Source organism: Strigops habroptila, chromosome W (assembly GCF_004027225.2).
Source record: "Strigops habroptila isolate Jane chromosome W, bStrHab1.2.pri, whole genome shotgun sequence".
NCBI lineage: Eukaryota > Metazoa > Chordata > Aves > Psittaciformes > Psittacidae > Strigops > Strigops habroptila.
Window position 1 is genome coordinate 9,052,903 of NC_044301.2, and position 15,302 is coordinate 9,068,204.

Below are 15,302 nucleotides of genomic sequence, written 5' to 3' on the forward strand. Positions count from 1 at the left end.
TACAGTTGCTGCAACTGCTCGTAAGCAACTGGGCCACCCCTGGCTTACTTCATCTAATTGCTTAGAGAAATAACCCACAGGTCTTTTTTCTTCACTGACTTTTTGGGTCAAAACTCCCAACACCAGGTGCTGTCTTTCATGCACAAAGAGTTCAGAAGGTTTTGTTAAATCTGGGAGTCCTAAGGCAGGTGCGGACATCAGGGCCAGTTTTAATTTTCGGAATGCATATTCTCCTTCTGGGGTCCAAATCAAAGATCCTTCTGGGGCCTCCTTTAAAAGTTCATATAAAGGTTTGACCAGTAGTCCATAATTTGAGATCTATGGCCTGCACCACCCAGCCATTCCTAAGAGTGCATGCAGGTCTCTGGCTGTTGCAGGCTGGGGAATTTGGCAAATGGCCTCTTTTCGATCCGTTCTTAGCCTCTGCTGCCCTGGTATTATTTCAAACCCCAGGTAGGTAACTTGTTGTTGCATGATTTGGGCCTTTTCTTGAGATACTTTATAACCTCCTTAGCCCAAAAAATTTAAAAGGCTAATAGTCAGTTCCAGACATTTCTCATTAGTTTCTGTTGCCAACAAAATGTCATCTACATATTGCAAGACCAACCCTTCTGGATTATCTTTCTTCCAGGCTTCTAATTCCTTTGCCAGTTGGTTTCCAAAAACTGTTGGGCTATTCTTGAACCCTTGAGGTAGAACGGTCCAGGTAAGTTGGGTTTTATGACCAGTTTGAGGGTTTTCCCACTCAAAAGCAAAAATGGTTTGGCTTTGCTGATCGAGAGGTATGCAAAAGAAGGCATCCTTTAGATCTATTACTGTAAACCACTGATGATTTTCTGTGAGGGTTGTTAGCAAAGTGTAAGGACTGGCCACAACAGGGTGGATATCCTGAACTATTTGATTAATAGCCTGCAGATCTTGCACTAATCTATACTTGTCTGTTCCAGGCTTTTTAACAGGCAGGAGTGCTGTACTCTGAGTCACATCCTATTAACAACCCAAATTTCTTAAAATTTTCTGTCAATCAAACCCTCTATTCCTTTTCTTGCCTCTAATTTTAAAGGGTATTGTTTCTGTCTTACCGGTCTCGATCCAGGTTTTAGGGTAATGCTTACAGGTTGAGCTTGTCGGGAACGTCCTGGAGTTCCACTGGCCCAAACCAAGGGTGTTACTGCATTTTCTACCTCCTCCAGTACTCCTTCAAGATTATCTGGTTCTGGTTTTCCCTGCGACATAAAAGTCCTTGCCTCGATGGCTTTAGTCTTGGGTACCAATAATTGTACTTCTCCCCCTTTAAATATAATTTGAACATCCAATTTACTTAACAGGTCTCTTCCCAGGAGGAGTATTGAGCATTCAGGCATATATAAAAACTGATGAGGTAACCATTGCTTTCCAAATTTAAAATTAATGGGGTTAAAGAAAGTCCATTTTTCCAATTTCCCAGTTGCACCCACAACGTTTACAGTTTCTTTGCTTAAAGTACCTTGCTTAGTATTTATAATCAAAAATGAAGCCCCTGTATCTAATAAAAATCAACCTTTTGTTTCCCCAGTTCCAATGTAACCAGGGGCTCAGCTGGAGTCTGTTCCCCCAGTCCTCCTCATTGTTGATTTAAGGAAAGTTCCAATGCTCCCTCCCCAGACGGCCTTTGAGGGCATTCTCTCTTCCAATTTATATACTGGCCCTCACTGATTGCAATATTGTACTAATTTTGCCTTGATTAAAGGATCCCCTCCCATTTGCTTCCAGTGTTTCAATATACATTTTAAGGGAGATTTCGGGATATCTTCCTATGGTTTAGACCCACTTGTCCCCATTTCTTAGAACTCCTCGGGACACCACAAACTATTCCTGTACCAATTGCACCACCAATAGATTAAATTGATTACTACCTCAATATTAGGATCTAGTGAATTCCTTTTTCCAATCAGCAAATTTGAAAAGGATATCTAAACTGATTTTACTCTGGAGCTTATCTTATGCCCCCCCACATATACAATAACAGATTCCTAGTTGAAACCCAACAGACACTCTTTTTTTCCCTAGGGGACTCAAGCCCCTTTTGGCCAATTCAGCCAGTCCTAGGGGACTTGAACCCCTTACGAATGGTAAGCTTACCACAGGGACTCTAACCCCAGTTTCCAGGGGTCTCTAACTCCAGTTTCCAGGGGACTCTAACCCCAGTTTCCAGTAATCAGTTTTACTTCAAAATAATGCCTTTAAAATTTACTCACCCAGGGATCTTGCCCCGAGCCCCTGACAGTCCATTGTCAAGGTTCTCCCTGAGAATCCCTCAGTGCTGGCTGGAGATTAGTCAATTCCGGATCCACTGAGGCTCAGAGGCAAGGTCCCATTTGGGTCGCCAAAAACTGTTACTGAAAGTCAGGAGAATAAAACTCCTTAATACCAATGTAGCATTAAGAAGCAGGCACTATTTATTACGACGCCGGATGCACGGGGGATAGCTCTGCCTAACGTGCATGCTGATTCTTACATTTCTCTTGCTTATAAGCATTCATCTCATACATATACATTATAACTCCCAGAAATCTTATACATATTCCAGAACTAATTAACATAGGTTACCACCCGCTAGAGCATGCGTAGTTTATTTTGAGTGAAGGTCCCAAGGGTCTTTGGTCATATCTTTGCTGACCTTCAGTTGAACTTCTCTTGTTGTCTTCCTTTTATGGTCTTAGGTTAGCTTCTCTTCTGACTTGGTGAGGAATGGTTCCCAGTTCACTGAGCTGGAAAGACACTTTGTGAAGAATGGTTCCTAGTTCAGTGAGCTGGATAGGTAAAGAATGTTCTTTACCCATTGTCTTGTTCCTTCTTGACATATGTATAGTTTGTTTCAGCTAGTAAAATGAGTCCTCTTCTATCATTGTGAAGCATCAGTATGTCCCCAAGGAAGGGAATGTGCTGCATTGCTTCAGGTATTCAAGGATAATAGGGTCTTAACTGTTTCACAGAAATTAACTTGGGCAGTAGATATTGCGCATCCACCAGACATTTAAACATTGAGTAGGCTTTTTTAATGTTCTAGAAGGTGTTTTGATGTAAATGAGATCTCAGAAAATAAATTAAACCATTGTGCAACTATCACTTATTTCTTTAAAAGATAAAGATGCATCTACTCTTGTGAACTGTTTTAGCACTTTTCCCTCTGAAAAACAGGTTTTTCCTTGGAAAGAAGAGCTATTTTTACCTTCAGAAGTCTGCTATTTATCTTGTAACCGTAAGAGATGCAAGCATGGATCTCGGTTGACTTCAAAGTCAGATGAAAGTATCCAAAATATTTGCAATGAAGGGTTCTGCTAGGAAACAGCTTTCAAAATTTCATCTAGTGATGGAAAACAATCTGTCTTTCCAAAACTTTCCCGACATGTTTAACAGGATTTTAGTTTAAAAAGTCAATTTCCCACTTAATAGCGGAACAGCTGCATTTTGAATGCAAGGTGACTTCATGTTTTGCTGTTTGGAAAACTTGTATTCAAACACTCCTGTAGTAAATGTAACTGTTTGTTATGTTTCTTTGCTTACCAAATGTAATATTATTTTGTTACTAATATTTGTATTTTGGCGATTACAGTGTTTTGTCTCAGTCATATCAATACCTGAGACATGGCCATGTAAATGCGAAATTTGCATAAAGGAGTTTTAAAGTTTTTATGCAAGATAATATAATCTGAAGAAGTATATTTTAGGAAAATATGGATAGGGTGTATTTACCATTTTTTAAACACAATATACTTTTTTCATAAACAAAAGTATTAATTATACTAAAAATACATGGTGGGTCTGTATTAGGCAGTGTCCCTTGTGCAAGGAATACATCAGTGCACTGATCCAAAGGCTACTGTTAGTTCATTTCGAGATCCATGGAAAAAGGCTCTTCCTAACCTTAAAACTAAAATTTTTGCCCCAGTTTTACTTGTGAATGTGGATTTTATCTAGTGATTCTCGATGGTCAACAACACAGAAATTTTCTAGTCTCCTATATTCTGCTCTGTGCTTTTGTATCCAAGACAATAACTTTTCACACAGGACAATTCAAACTGATGTGACCACAGGGAGTAAGGACAGAAGATAAATCCTAATACTGGAGATTGTCAGACTATTTTTGGCTGAACAAAATATAATCAAAATGTATCATGTTACTGGAACATCTCTGGGACAAGTGAGACAGGGGAGGAAACATGAGGAGAAGAAAGATCGCTTGCACTTGAGACATTAGAAAACAAGTACCTGCTATGTCTGAGACAAAGCAGAGTTATTTTCACTCCAGGTCACTGGAGTCTGGCAAGATGAACCTTGAATGTGGCTCACCCCAGTGAAGTCCCCAACATCTACTCTTGTGTGTTTTGATGACCATTATTGTTTGTTTAAAGGAATTGTGCCAAAATATCCATGCTTTGCGGGACTTGTGTTTCTTGTGCTGTGTGGCTTTAGGGAAAAAGAAAAATGGAGTACAAGATACAGATCCTTATAGTTGCCACAGAAGAGGCTTGTCCTTGATCTGTTTTGGTTAGAATTGAGTCAAACTACTCATTAGATCTGGAGTTGGCTATGTTCTTTGAGTGTGATTTCTGTGGGAATTAGTGCTCAGCTGCTCTTTGGGAGCTTCTGACTGGAGTCATCTTGGTCGTACTTCTCTCTGTAAAAATGTCTTTTTCTCCTGCAAGCTTTGCATTCCTTCCAGAAATGTCAAGGAAGAGGTTTTTTTCTGCTCTGCTGTCATTTTTGGGACATGAGTGAGATTAGGATTACTGAGCAGACTGGTTTCCAGAAGAGCGAACCTGAAGCTATGAAAGAGGCAAGAATTAATGCAAGAAAAACAGTAAGGAAAATAGATATGAAATAGTAGCAACAAATGTTGTACTGCAGAAAACTATTATTTGTTTCAACTATGTCTTGCCAGACTTTGTCAGCTGGCCTTAATTGAGGTAGAAAGTGGTGTGGGATGGTAACAAGAATGTACCAATGAATAACCATAACTAAAAACTGTTCCTGATAAGCAGCTCATAAGTGGTTGCCCCAGGCACTTTTTTATTATTTGCTTATTTTTTTGTTTCTCTGAGATGAATGACTTGTAATGCTCTTAAATTGTACCTCCTTTGGAAGTTAGAGTAAATGCCCATGTTACCCAGCCAATTTTCAAGTCTTGATTAAGGTTTTAAGTTAGTCAACATTATTTTTTGCTGGTTTTGAAAAGCTAGCTTGTGGGTTATTGTGGTGTCATTTGACTTCAGCAAGGCACCACTCTCTGAATCCTGATACTTGGGAATGGAGCAACAGGAAAATTCTGGTATCAAAGGCCAGCAGTCTGTGGAAACCCAGATCAAGGATTTGTTGTGTACAGAAACTCCTTGCGAGTCTCACCTCTAACATTTGTTGATAGTATTCTAACTTTATTGATTTATACAAGAAATCAAGACAATCCTGGGGATGGCCAAACGTGCTAGGAGAGGTGCAAACAAGCTTCCTTTGCATCAGGCATCCATCACAAGTTATCTTGGTCCAATCTCCCTTGCAGAAATGTATCTGGCGAGTGCAAGGCTGATTTGGCTTAAGCGTGCATGGAAAAGTGATAACAAACAAAATATCTAGAAAATAAAGTAGGCAGGCACCTGAGCACAAATTCTCTAAGCTCTTAAAACCTCATCTGGAATCTAACTTAGCAACTGAAATCTTTTTAGATGCAACTGATTTCTTGAGCCTGCAGTCGGTATTCTCATGGGTTACATTTCAAGCATTTATGCTGTAGCTATATATACCTCTATGTATACATTTGAATTTTTTTTCCCTCCCTTGTATTGTTTCAGAGCTTGAGGCTACAGCAAAACACGAATGTGGAGGGGGGAGTGTTTCTTAGGCTTTGTTTGTTTACTACTCCTCATGAGCCCTATGAAGCACTGACATCCATGAAGAGACTTTGTGAATTATTTGGGGGAGCCATGGGGAAACACCCCTTCTGATCTGCTTTACTCCTCCAAGATTGCAAAAAATACCCTCAAAACTGCAAAAGTAATTTGGAGGTAGGAGGCTTACTATTTTCCCCTTTCATACCACCACTACTGCTCTGGAGACTTTTAAAAGCCCTGAGTGGCATGAAAGGTAGATGTGACATTGTGCAGGGAGTCGCAGATGGTAGGCTCCCACAGGCCCATGAAAGTAAACTTTCTGGGGGCAGCTGTTCTGTGTCACTGCTGTCACATTGTTGTTTAACTGGAGACAGCAGTAATGGGAGGGAGATGGTGCTGCACAGAGCTGCTCACTGCTGGTTGTATGGGGAGTTTCACCCAAACAAGGAGAGTTTGACAAATGCAAAGGGAATCATCATCAAGGTAATAATGCACTAACTCAGGACTCTGCTTGTTTCGCATTGCCATACTCTGCTGTGGGACTGTCTACTACATGCAACAAGTTACAAATGGGAAACTACAAGCCTCCTGACTGTTGTTTCTGAACACCATTGCCTTTCCAACCTCCCTGCTTCTTGGCAGATGACTCTGAGGCTCTGATGCTTGGAAATGATGCTTGTTTTGGTCGCTTATGGCATGATTCATAGGCTGAAAGTAAATCTGATACTTTAGGACTCTACCTGATAGCCTTTTTTGGAGAAAAAGGGTTTGGGGGTGTCGTGGTTTAAGCACAGCCAGTAACTCAGAACCATGCAGCTGCTCACTCACTCCTCCTCTTCTTCCCCCCTCCAGGTGGAATGGGGAGAAGAAGTGAAAGAATGTAAACCCCATGGCTTGACACAAGAACAGTCCAATAACTAAAGTATAATATAAAACTACTACTACTAATAATAATAATAAAGATAAGGGAAATAACAAGGGGAGAGAATATAAAACTAAAAAGGGACAGGAGAAAAAAAAATACATAAACCCAAGTGATGCAGAGCACAATTGCTCACCACTGGCTGACTGATACCCAGACCGACCTGAGCAGCAACCTGGGCCTTCTGGGTACCTCCCCTCAGTATATATACTGGGCATGATGTGCTGTGGTATGGAATACCCCTTTGGCTAGTTTGGGTCAGGTGTCGTGTCTCTGCTTCCTCCCAGCTTCCCCTCCTCCCTGGCAGACCATGAGACTGAGAAAGTCCTTGATCGGAGTAAACATTACTTAGCAACAACTAAAAACATCGGTGTTATCAGCACTGTTCCCAGACTAAAGTCGAAAACACAGCACTGCACCAGCTACTAAGGAGAAAAATGACTGCTACTGCTGAACCCAGGACAGTATCCACCCCTTATTCCATACCATTCATGTCATGCTCAGATGCCACATTTTTCAATATACCATCAAGTTTGTCTTTTATATATATACATATATCTACATATATATATACGCACACACACAAAGAGATATCATTCCTTAGTCCATGGACCAATCCTTATAAAGTTGCTGAATTCATTCAGTCCATTATGTTAGGCTCTGCCTTTTGCAACAGTCTTTCAGGGCAGGAGAGACTGTGTGTAGTGTTGATTGTTGCCTCCTGATGACACCGCTGAACATGTATGGTCACTGCTGAGCTCGTCTGGTTTCATCGAAGTTCATTCTTTGTTGGGGTGATGATCAGAGGGAAGTCAGGGTGAGTCGATGGTGACTTCAGAACAGTTCTGCTGCTGCCACCGCTGGCCTTTCCCATGACAATTCTCTGCTAAAGAACATGACAGCACATATCTTCTTTTCAAAGCCCAGAGTGGTGGAGATGGGCATCTAGCTGATGGGCTATAAAAGTGTTATAGAGCAGGCAACAGCGTACAATTGAGTTCATTGGCTGTTTTCCCCCAAAACTAAATCCCCTTGAGGTACACATCAGACTTCTCGTCTTCCCGCATTACCCACCAAGTATATCCAGGTCCCTGAGCAAATGCAATCCCACGAGTGGGTTCGCCTTTACCTGAAGCAGGAATAACCCAGACTGTCTTCCCCAACAAATTCTTTATGTGCACCACAGGAACTTTATCCTCCTCTACAGTACATAAAAGTTCTGATTGGGCTGGGCCAGCCCTGTTGGCAGATCCCCTAGTGTTGACCAACCAGGTGGCTCTTGCTAAATGTGTATAGCCATGTTTCAAAGTCCCACCACCCATTGCTCTCAGGGTAGTTTTTAACAGCCCATTGTACTGTTCGATTTTCCCAGACGTTGATGCATGGTAGGGGATGTGATATACCCACTCAGTGCCATGCTCCTTGGCCCAAGTGTCTATAAGCTTGTTCCAGAAATGAGTCCCATTGTCTGACTCAATTCTCTCTGGGGTGCCGTGTGGCCACAAGACTTGTTTCTCAAGGCCCAGGATAGTGTTCCGGACAGTGGCGTGGGACACAGCGTATGTTTCCAGCCAGCCGGTGGTTGCTTTCACCATGGTAAGCACATGGCGCTTGCCTTGGCAGGTCGGTGGGAGTGTGATATAGTCAATCTGCCAGGCCTCCCCATATTCATTCTTCAGCCATCGTCCTCCATACCAGAGAGGCTTTAACCGTTTGGCTTGCTTAATCGCAGCACGTTTCACATTCATGAATAACCTGGGCAATAGTGTCCATTGTTAAGTCCACCCCTCGATCACGAGCCCATCTATATGTTGCATCTCTGCCTTGATGGCCTGAGGTGTCATGGGCCCACTGGGCTAAAAATAATTCACCCTTATGTTGCCAACCTAAGTCCATCTGAGCCACTTCAATCTTAGCAGCTTTATCCAATTGCTGGTTGTTCTGGTGTTCCTCAGTGGCTGGACTCTTGGGTACATGAGCATCTATGTGGCATACCTTCACCACCAGGTTCTGCACCCGGGCAGCGATATCTTGCCACAGTGCAGCAGCCCAGATGGGTTTACCTCTTCGCTGCCAGTTGCTCTGCTTCCATTGCTGCAACCACCCCCACAGGGCATTTGCCACCATCCATGAGTCAGTAGAGAGAGAAAGTACTGGCCACTTTTCTCGTTCAGCAATGTCCAAGGCCAGCTGGATGGCTTTCACCTCTGCAAACTGACTCCATTCACCCTCTCCTTCAGCAGTTTCTGCAACTTGTTGCAGGGGACTCCACACAGCTGCCTTCCATCTCTGATGCTTTCCCACAATACAGCAGGACCCATCAGTAAACAAGGCTTATTGCTTATTACTTTCTGACAGTTCATTATATGGTGGGGCCTCTTCAGCATACATCACCTCCTCCTCTGGTGACATTCCAAAATCTTTGCCCTCTGGCCAGTCCATGATGACTTCCAGAATTCCTGGATGACTGGGATTTCCTATTCGAGCTCACTGTGTAATTAGTGAGGCCCACTTACTCCATGTAGCATCGGTTGCATGATGTGTAGAGGAGACCCTGCCTTTGAACATCCAGCCCAGCACAGGCAACCGGGGTGCCAGGAGGAGCTGTGCTTCAGTTCCAATCACTTCCGAAGCAGCTCAAACCCCTTCATAGGTTACCAGAATCTCTTTTTCAGTGGGAGTACACCTAGCCTCGGATCCTCTATATCCCCGACTCGAAAAGCCAAGGGGTCGACCTCGAGTCTCCCCTGGAGCTTTCTACCAGAGGCTCCAGGTAGGACCATTCTCCCCAGCTGCGGTATAGAGCACATTTTTCACATCTGGCCCGGCCAGGACTGGTCCAAGGGCTACTGCATGAACTATTTCTCGTTTAAATCGTTGAAAGGCTTGCTGTTGCTCAGGGCCCCATTTGAAATCCTTCTTCTTCTGGGTCACGTGACAGAGAGGGCTTACAATCAGACTGTAATTTGGGATGTGCATTCTCCAGAACCCCACAACACCTAAAAAAGCTTGTGTTTCTTTCTTGTTAGTTGGTGGAGACATTGCTGTTATCTTGTTGATCACACCTGTGGGGATCTGGCAACATCCATCTTGCCATTTTATTCCCAAAAATTGAATCTCCTGTCCAGGTCCCTTGACCTTACTCCGTTTTATGGCAAAACTGGCCTTCAGCAGGATTTGGATTATCTTCCTCCCTTTCTCAAAAACTTCTTCCGCTGTATCCCCCCACACGATGATGTCATCAGTGTATTGCAGGTGTTCTGGAGCTTGCCCCTGTTCCAGTGCAGTCTGGATCAGTCCTTGGCAGATGGTGGGGCTGAGTTTCCACCCCTGGGGCAGTCGGTTCCAAGTGTACTGGACGCCCCTCCAAGTGAAAGCAAACTGTGGCCTGCACTCTGCTGCCAAAGGGATTGAGAAAAATGCATTGGCAATATCAATTGTGGCATCCCACTTGGCTGCCTTTGACTCCAGTTCATATCGAAGTTCTAGCATGTCCAGTGTGGCAGCACTCAGTGGTGGTGTGACTTCATTTAGGCCACGATAGTCTACTGTTAGTCTCCACTCTCCGGCAGACTTTTGCACTGGCCATATGGGGCTATTAAAGTGTGAGTGGGTCCTGACGATCACTCCTTGGCTCTCCAGTCTACGGATCAGCTTATGGATGGGAATCAAGGAGTCTCAGTTGGTTGCGATATTGCCGCCGGTGCACTGTTGAGGTTGTGATTGGTGCTTGTTCTTCGACCTTCAGCAATCCCACAACAGAAGGATCCTCTGAGAGACCAGGCAAGGTGGACAGCTGCTTCATTTTCTCCATCTCCTAGGCAGCTATCCAAAAATCCCATCGGTACCCTTTTGGGTCTTTGAAGTACCCTCTCGAGTCTTTGAAGTACCCTCTCCTGAGATAATCTATGCCAAGGATGCATGGAGCCCCTGGACCAGTCACAATAGGGTGCTTTTGACACTCCTTCCTAGTTAGGCTGATTTCAGCCTCCAGTACAGTCAACTCTTGGGATCCTCCTGTCACTCCAGAAATACAAATGGGTTCCACCCCTTGAGAGCTTGATGGCATCAGGGTACAATGTGCACCGGTATCTACTAGAGCCTTATACTTCTGTGGGACTGATGTGCCAGGCCATCTGATCCACACAGTCCAGTAAACCCGATTATCCCTCTCCTCCACCTGGCTGGAGGCAGGGCCCTTCTAATAGTGATCATAAGATTCTCCACTTATGTCTTGTAGAAAGGGATTAGAATTCCTTATCACAGGAGTTGGAGTAAAATCAGTTCTTCCACTCCATCTAGGAAGCTGCTCACCGAAGACTGGAGCAGCAACTTTCTTGGGATGATCATCCTTGACTGTTGTTCTCCAGTTCACGTACCCATTGCTCCAGAACTGAGGTAGGTTTTTTATCTCACTCTCCCATGTCTTCTCCATGATCCTGTAGGTAAAACCATAGGGCGGCCCATGGCGTGTACCTCCTCTATCTTCTCTCTCAAGCAGTAGGGTGCCTTCTGTTAATAGCTGAGATGGGGGTTGGTACACATGAGGAGCTGGATAGATCGTACAGATCGTCTCTCAACTGTTTGACCTCCTGGGTCAGGAATTTTTCCACAGCTGAAATGATGGAAGGGGTGAAATTGTCTTCAAAGTCTCGGAGTTGAAGACTCAATTCATCGACTGTTGGTGGTGCTACCTCACTCCAGGTCATTGATGCCAATGAATGGGCATATGATGATGGAGCGCTCCGTGCAAACTTCTACCACATGGGTCATGTACACTCAACTTCATCTGGATCTACAGGTGCATTCCAGGCATCCGGCCTACGATAGATCATCTCTAGAATGGCTGATTCCCTCAGAGACTGGATGCCTCTCTCTATTGTGGTCCACTTGGCTGAGCAACTCGTAACATTGTCCCTGTAGGGAAACCTTTCCTTCACAGCTGCCAAGAGCCGCCTCCAAAGGCTGAGGGCTGACTTCTCTTTTGCAATCGCTTTGTCAATTCCTCCTTCCCTAGCAAGTGATCCCAGCTGCTTGGCTTCCCTACCTTCTGGTTCGTGACCTTCAGCCCCATTGTCCCAGCATCAGAGCAACCAGGTGACAATGTGCTCCCCTGGAAGACGGGTGAAATATTTTCCATATTCCGCAGCTGGGTCGAGGTCCAGGGTCGAGAAGTTACCTCTTCCTCTTCCTCTTACTCTGATTCATGTGTTAATAATTCTTGTTCAGATGCTGTCCCCTGTAGTACGTGCATTGGGTCTTTATCTTTCTTCACTGCACGGATTTCTCTTTGTGGCTGTTTGCTTTTCCCCCTGCTTAGAGGGACAAGTGACATTGGGATGAATTGGTCCTTTGGTTTAGCTGCAGTGTCTGCCACCAGGGTTGGAGTGGCTGCGGTATCTGTTGTTGGGGTTGGTGCAGCTGCTGTGCTTGGGGGTTGATTAGCACCAGCTGCTGTGTTGTCTTTTGCTGTCCGGGTTTGAGTAGCTGCTTTGCTTGTTGCTGGAGCTGAGGGAGCTGCTGTGCTTGGAATTGGAGTAGCTGCATTGTCTGTTGCTTTGCCACCAGATTCAGGGACATCTTTTTCCCGCTCCTTACAGAACAGGGCCCTATAGGCATAGGCCAAGCTCCAGCACATTGCAGTGAGTTGTCCCTCTCTGGTATTGCAGAACAACAGCACACCTCATCTAAGTGTTCTGCTAATTTTTCCGGATTCCGCATTTGTTCAGGAGTGAAATTTCAAAGCATTGGAGGGGCCAACTGGCTTAAGTGCTTGCCGATATGATCCCACACACTCTACCACTGTCCAGCCTTGGGGATGATCTCATGGTAGTATTCTTAAATAGTCGGTTTACCTTAGACAAGACCCGAGCTGGACCCTGCTTACCTTTCGAGATCGGACAAGTTCGGACGTTCTCAGGGTGGTCACACCGTAGGCAAAACATGGAAAGCATATGCAGCAACAAGCTGGTTCCCAGCAAAAGGAGCAGGGTGCTTTCAAGGGCATTGAAAGGATATTCAGGATCTTTCTTTAACTTTTCCAGAATCTACTCCTACTGTAAATGGCCTGGTGGGGGAGCAGAGGGTGTGAGGGAATATCTCCTCCATAGGTTGACCCCCCAAGGGAAGGAAAAAGAAAGATGTGTAATTGTTAAAAATTCCCATTACGTGCCTCCCATAGCATAGAGGTGATGACCACGCAGCCCAGTTTCATGTTCAATGAGTCTATTGTATTACAAGTCATTACTCTGAAGTACAGCGAAACAAGAACCTTAGCCCAGGCCCCAAAGCTGATAAACACTAAAACAGCAAATATTGGCTGCAAGTAAGGTATGACATACTGATACCCTGAGATCAAGTGCAACAACTCCAAGAGCAAATAAATCAACATTGTAACAAGTGACTATTAATCCAAAACAATGAATGCTTATCACAAATGCAATTAGACACACTCTGGTTGGTTCTGTTGTTATCGCAACCCTTCGAGCCCCACGTTGGGTGCCAAAAAGAACTGTCATGGTTTAAGCCCAGCTGGCAGCTCAGAACCATGCAGCCGCTCGCTCACTCCCCCCCTTCTTCCTTCCTCCTGCTCCTGGAGGGATGGGGAGGATAATCAAAAGAATGTAACTCCCACGGGTTGAGATAAGAGCAGACCAGTAACTAAGGTATAATACAAAACCACTACTGCTACCACCAATGATAATAATGATAAGGGAAATAACAAGGGGAGAGAATACAATTGCTCACCACCTGCCAACCGATACCCAGCCCGACCCGAGCAGCAACCTGGGCCTTCTGGGTAACTCCCCCCAGTTTATATACTGGGCATGACATGCTGTAGTATGGAATACCCCTTTGGCTAGTTTGGGTCAGGTGTCCTGTCTCTGCTTCCTCCCAGCTTCCCTTCCTCCCTGGCAGAGCATGCGTGGAATAATTACTGAATATGATTTAGAAATTAAACTTATATTTAAAAATGTAGCATTGCTCACACATAAAGGAAAAATGGACTTTCAGGGTAAGATGCAGCTGCACCTGGTATGCAAGGAATTCACTCCACAGCGGTTCCCGTGGCAACATTGCTTGACGGAGGATGGAGCAGAATGGAGATTCTGCAGCCAAGCTCTGTCCCAACACCAGCAGAGATGGGAACTAGGTGGTACTTAAAACTGATAAGCTGCATACTTGCTGCCCTGAGCCAACAGTCTGTCATCTTTTGACAAAATGCTGTCCTTTGTGTGAACTTTGCTTCATTATAATCCATTTTAATACGAAAACACACCTCCATCTCCAATGCTACCTGCCTCCAAAGTGAGACCACTCCTCTTTGAGCATGCTCTTCAAATTTTTTGTGGCATATACCTTTAAAAGCGAAGCGAGGAAAATTTACACCAATAATAATAAAGGTATGCATGACTAGAGTCACTCAAGCTCCACCTTGAAAGTGAAAAATAGTATAAAAGTGGCCCCAAAAGTGGGGGCGTTAGGGAAGACATCATCATGGATGAGCCGAGGAAGATTCCATCAGCTGACTACTCTTGACTCCTGGGACCAGTCGACGGGCTGGATCTTTCTTCCCCCCATAGGGATGCCTTTGGGTAAGACTTGCACTGTATCCAGTGCTTCCTCAGGAAAATTAGGAATCTCTATATAGAGTTACTTTTTTTACTTTTATACTTTAAAGCCAGGCTGTATTATTCATAACTTTGTTGCGCATTTGTATATCTTATTATTTGCACGTGCTTTTGCAGACAGTGTATCTATCACCGGCAATCCTGTATCTGTTGCTTTAATAAACTGCACTGTTTAAGTAGCTAATCATAAATCTCTCATTGAACGCGACCAGATCCTTCAGTGTGGCCATGCTGGCTCGTGAGCACGATTAGACTGAAGGTGCAGTGCACTATTAGTGCATCTGGAATAGTGATTATTCAATATATTGAATGCAACCGGACTGATAGTGGTAAATTGGGCATCACTCAGAATCTAAGCCTAGCCGCACCCAGCCCCTCTAATATCTGAGGACCAGCTGGAACGCAAGGGGGTTTATTTTCTGCCAAATTATCTTACCTTTTAACGCAACAGCATGAGACTGAGAAAGTCCTTGATCGGAGTAAACATTTCTTAGAAACAACTAAAAACATTGGTGTTACCAGCACTGTTCCCAGACTAAAGTCGAAAACACAGCACTGCACCAGCTACTAAGAAGGAGAAAAATGACTGCTACTGCTGAACCCAGGACCCAGGACACCAGTGTATCGACTGATCCACACAGCTTGGTGTCATCGGCAAACTTGCTGAGGGTGCACTCAATCCTGCTGTCCAAGTTGACGACAAAGATATTGAACAGGATCAGTTCCAACACCGATCCCTGAGGGACACCACTTGTTACCGGTCTCCAGGTGGACATTGAGCCGTTGACTGGCGTTTTCCCTCTGGTAAGCTTGTCACGTTTGTCTCATGAAGCTTTCAGCTGCAGGATTTAGGTCGTAAAAGACACAGCTTGACACATTAAT